Genomic DNA, 6000 nt, shown 5'->3' with positions numbered 1-6000 from the left:
TGGAACCTGAAGCATTCCCAGATTTACTAAACCTGGGAATACGTCAGATTCCTATGCCATCTCAGGTGTGGTGCAAGGGAGGCGCAACGAGGAAAAGTACGTTTTATTTCTCTAATTTTTCTTTTTCTATGTGTGCTCGGGGGGATGGACCTGGACTCCACTGCCACCTAGGTGACATTGAAGATGCCAGGAGGCCCAGGGGAGTGTGGCAAGGAGCTTGTTCTGCTGACTTATTGTGCAGGGGCTGTGTAAGATGCCCCCGCCAGCAGGAGAGGAGTGCCAGACAGAGGAGAGCACAAAAATCCAGCTCCCCACTAAATGTCTATTTTTAGAGGCCAGATGAAAATCCTTTTGTAGCTTTACCTGGCCACAGGGCTATAGATATGCTGCTTTAAAGAAAAGAAACACAAAAAAATTGTGCATAGCACCCCACTGCTATTTCTCCTCATTACCTGGGGGGGACCAGGGCCCAGGGATCTGTGTATCATCACTTAAGCAATTTTCTGGGCATGTGTGAGCACCCTCAGTAAATCAGGTTTGCCCCACGTACCTTCATCTCCCCGGGGGCAATGCACAAAAAGACCATACAGGGAGAAGCCTGCCTAGAGTCTTAAATGTTGCCCGCCTCTGTACTCTGGCTTGCAGGGGTGGGCAATGCTGGACTCTGCAATAGCTGCCCACTCTCACCTCAGTCAGGGGACATTGTGCAGCTCCTGCCCACTGGCAGGAGCAGAAGAGGAGTTCCCGCCATGGTGTGAGCAGGCAGGTAGATGGCCGCTCCTGTGCAGCACTGAAGATTTAAGCAGGGAGTCAGCTAATCATGAGGGTCACCCTGCAGCCCACAACGAGTTCCTAAGCCTGTGAGTGTCCTGAGTCAGACCACAACACCCAGGAAAAAGAGGCAATAAAAGAAAATGTTGCATGACCTAAGGCTGCTTGGGAAATAAAGAGCAGGTGAGCCGCTCATCAAAAATGCACCAGTTCCAAAAGTAGCACTCTATAGTGCCCCTGAGGGGGACTGAAATCTGTCCTTTGTGGTGCCCCACGGAGGGGCATGGGCACAACCATCTGTATACTCTTGTGTTGGGGGGGGAGCTGCAGAAGTTGCAGCTGCCTCCCAGGAAAGGTTTCGCAAAAACTAACCATCTCTGTGGATATTGAAATGGTGACCCCAGGAGATGTCACTTATGTCAAGCCCTCCCAGAGCTGGAATTTTTGTTCCTGGGCTCCCCAGTATAGGAGCCTTTTGTGTCTAGGTCAATGACTGTGTTCATTGGTCTGTAGATTGTAAAGAAAGACTTTGAGGCACATTTTGATTTGAATTCAAATGCTTTGTTGACAGTACTAATATTAAACAGCAAACGCTATTGATTATTAAACTGTACTTACTCATTTTCATGGTGTTATAAAATTGAAACATGACATGTTGATTTTATTAAAGTGGTGATACTCTCACAAATACATTGATACCCCTTATAATGTGTTACATTGATAAAATCTAACCAGTCATTATTGTTATTAATGTTGTGAACTCCTGACAAAGCCAGTAGGACTGCCTTATGTCTAACGACACACTGTTATATTGTGATTTGACATCTGTTATAGGTGGGGGGTATTGTGACTCTAGGATTCAGGATCCACTAGGGATATTGTGTGATATGAGGGTGTCACCAAAGGTATTTCCATGTACCTGATGTATATATTTGTAATTTAACCCCTTCTGTGCCCATGACGAGCTGGACTCGTCATGGAGCACGGTCGCGCTGTGCCCATGACGAGTCCAGCTCGTCATGAACCCCGCCCGCTAATGCAACGCCCGGCACAGGGCGGGGAAAGGGCGTGGCACACAAGGGGTTAATGCATAGTATTTTGTAGTGTTTGTAGTAAAAGTACTTTTCCTTTTTAAAAGAATAACCACTGACTGGACAATAACTAATTGAGTATTGTTCTGCATCAGAAAATTAGGATTGCTAGTCTACACCACCGTTAGTCCTTGGACTGCTCTGCTTCGCTATCCTGAGTGGCAAGTGCTACAATCGGGTAGTTGATTCTACGAAAGGAGACAAATGTGAACCTATTCCTTGTGAAGGTCTCTCATCCTTCGTAACTACTAACCCAATTTCTTACATTCATCCTCTTCTGGTTTTCTTGGCTCTTTTGCCCAATATTGTTCAAAGCACCACCATAAGATTCCCTTGGTGTAGCAACTAACAGCCTCTAGAGACACAGGAGGTGAACCACCCTGAGTCAAAGTTTCTCAGTCTCACTGGAATGTTCTCTCATTTTCTACCTGTTATATCAGAGTTGTCCTGCACTACTACAGTTGCCACCATTTAACTGCTGCGGGATGTTTGTGCAGCATACATTACACTTGGAATCTCTGTGCCTTTTACGTAGGACCATCCTTTCGAAGTCCTAAACCTTTTTGTCCCCTCTACACTTGCATACCAGTAGTCTTCAGTGATAGTTGCATAGGTGCTGTTCTGTGGGACAGGCTATGTTCCAGTGTCCCTCAATTCAAGAAATTGCCAAAGTATTCAAAACTTAGTAATCATACCTGTCACATCACTGCATGTGTATGTTAGGCTCTGTAAACTCAACCCTAGCCATACATGTCAATCACAGGCTGCACGGCCAGTGAATCCAAGTACGTCCCTGTGAACCTCCAATTTTGTCCATCTGACCAGGTCTGCCATTGCCGGTGTCTCCTCAGCCAATTGTTAATCTATTGTGCTTTGCACGTTTTGGTTCAGATCCCATCGCCCTTGCCACTGTAAAGATCAATAAATGCCACGGAAAAATTATGTATTAGGGTGACGTTTATTTCAAGTGTCAAATAAGGTCCACACGTGGAGAGAAATGAAGCACAAGCTCTCACCAACAGCTCAACGCTGTTTTTCCCCACATTCTAAATACATAATAAGGAACGCAATGACATAACATGCAACAAATTTGCTGCAAATCCACTCCTCCATTGGGGGTAGTTCTCATTTTACCACTTTGCACTGTAGACTCGATAAAGCATATGTACTCTTCTGCTTGCGATTGTTCTTGTATTGCTATTTTAGTAGGGTGCCTAGACAAATAATCTGCTGGATTAAAGTCTTTCCCTGGGTTATGAAGATCTTAAAATCATAATCCATCATTCGCATTCCCCATCTTTCAAAACATGGTGGCATCTTAATTTTTGGGTTTTTATAAATTGTTACCAGCGCTTGACGATCTGTTATTATAACAAATGGCTTCCCATTCACAAAATCATGATAATGCTTACAAGCCCAGACTACTGCAAGACATTCTTTTTTGGGCAGTGAGTATCTCCGTTTAACATCAGAAAGACTTTTACTGATGTGAAATCACATACCGAGGGGTTTCTCTACCAGGCTTGTGTTGCACCAACATTGCACCAAGTCCTACAGGACTAGCTTCCACTACTACTTCAGTGCATCATTTCAGATCAAAATGTTTCAGATTGGCATCAGACAATATGTTGTCTTTTATTTGTTTAAAAGCATGCTCACAATTCACATTTCAAATGAATTTCTGATCTTTTTTCATTAGCTCTCTAAGTGGTGTACTTATAGTGGCATAGATATTTACATAACGTGAGCAGTAACTGGCCATCCCCAAAAATGAACGTAGTTCAGACACATCTTTGGGGATATCAGTTGAATTTAGAGACAATATCTTTTTAGGATCGGGTCTCATTCCATCTTGAGAAAAAATATGGCCATAAAATGTTAATTCAGATTTATTTATTTCTCATTTTCCTAACTTGAGTGTTAGACCTGCTCTCACAATTTGTTGACATACTTTGTTTAATGCTTGATCATGTTCTTTTTGTGTTTTTCCAAATATCAAAATGTCATCACTGTAGTTCATATGTGTAAAGGGATTCCCGTGTCTTTCAGCTTTCCTAGACCTGTAAATAATTCTGGTTTAGGACAGGATTATCTGTTTTACTAACAGACCCATAATCTGAGCTGTGATGTTGCTTAGCAGACACGGACCTGGAACTTCCCCTTCCAATACATGTATCTCTTCCCTGCTAGATTTCTCACCATACTGCACAATGTCTTCAAACTTTCCTAAACATAAAACTGAATACTTCGCTCCCCATTGGAAAACACTGACATGTGAAGGACTTAGAGATGGTCGTTTTTCCATCTTCTGATACTCAGTGATGCACATTATATTACAGGTTGCTCCTCTATCCAGCACAAAAGGAACCTTTTGAAGCCAACTCCAATGTCCTCAGATGTTGTTTTCTTTATGTCCTCTCTTCTGATCATGTTAATTTGTTTGAATTCACCTTCTTCTGACATCATGGATAACCTTTCTGATTGTCCAGCTTCTTCAACCTCATAATCATGTTCAACACTTTGCATTTGTCTCAGATATTTAACGTTCCCTACTTTCTTTTTAGTTTCAAGTATACTTTGTTTGTTCCAGGTTTCTTTTTTTTACCTCTCTTAAACCTGCATACACTTGCAAAGTGATTTTGTTTTTCACATTGCCTACACTGTTGAACTAGTGCTGGACAAACCTTTAAATGTGTGAATTGCACATCTATAGCATGACCTCTTTTCTTTAACTTGTCCAACTGCTCTATCTGTCCTTGACATTTGTCGCACTTGTTCCATAGTAGTAGCATGCTTTTGTTTCTGTTCAAGCCATGCGTAAAATTGTCTGTAAGTCATACATTTTCTCTAGGAACTTTACAGAACAACATCCTTGAAATATCCTTTGCCTTATCTCCTCTTCATTGTTGAATTTCCCAAATTCATAAAAAGTGACCAGTTTCCTTAATCTTGTTACAGATTCGTCCATGAACTCATCCTCATTCTGAAAATTTACACTAAAATTATACCTTTAAAAATCCAAATTTTTTTGAGAGTCAAACCTATTATTGAGACATTTAATGAGACCTCTGTATGTAGTTTTTTTCTTGTTCAGGAAACTTCTCTATCAAATCCTCTAAATCATCACCTACCAAGTTAAGCAGCAGATCACTTGCTTGTTCAACAGGATTCTGTTTGTATGTAGCCTTAAACAAATGTTCGAATTTTCTTCTCTATTTTTCCCACCTTTGTACCTTGGAAATGCAGGGCCTCGAGGACCTTGCGATGAGCTCCGAAGAGGCGGCACCATCGGCAGGCGTCAGTCCCGGAGTTCGGTGCAGGAGTCATCAGGCCCTTGAAGTCACATGCGTTGCAGATCCAACTCCATGCGGTTGAAGTCAGGAGCTGTGTTGCGGCTGTGGTGAAGTGGATCAGCGCGGGGTGCGGTGCCCTCAGGTCACGGTGCAGGCAGTGGCTCGGTGACGGCGTGGAGCGTCATTGTCGGGGAGACCAGGGTCGTGATGAGAAGCAAGGCAGTGTGAACTGCGGTGCCCTCAGGTCATGGTGCAAGCAGCAGCTCGTGGCGTTTTTATCACCGAGACCAAGGTTATGATGTGGGGCGGTGCCTTCAGGTCAAGGAGCTGGCAGCTGTGTAAGGTTGGGTTTTCATACCACACAGTTCCCTGTTCTGTTGGCATGTGAACCTGAAGTTGTTGATGTTCCTGAGTCTTCTTGAACAGGGGGCAAGCTGTACCTCAAGCCCTTGGAGAAACTCAGGAAATAAGCTGCAGAAAGTTCAGTCCAGTCCTTTCACTGCCTAAAACAGAAGCAGCAACATCAGGCCAACATAACAAAGCAACACACAGCAAAGGGGCAGTCCTTTTCTGGACCTTCTTCTTGGCATGTTCCTTAGTCCAAAAGAGTTCTAAAGTTTTGGGGTCAGGGCCCCAATATTTAAACTACTTTTCTCTTTCAGGTTTTAAGCAGAAAGTCCCTCTTGCTCAGTAAAAACTAGTTTTTTTTTTTTTGTTCAGCTTCGCTACAGGAGGTGGAGACATCATTGTGCAGAACAGCCACAGCTTATTAAGGTGTCAGTGACAAATCCTCCTACCACTCCTTCCAGGATGGTCCATCAGCATAGGCAGGGCGAACCTTCAGC

This window comes from Triturus cristatus, chromosome 3_2 (genome assembly GCF_964204655.1).
Source record: "Triturus cristatus chromosome 3_2, aTriCri1.1, whole genome shotgun sequence".
NCBI classification, from domain to species: Eukaryota; Metazoa; Chordata; class Amphibia; order Caudata; family Salamandridae; genus Triturus; species Triturus cristatus.
This window is presented reverse-complemented; position numbering follows the sequence as displayed.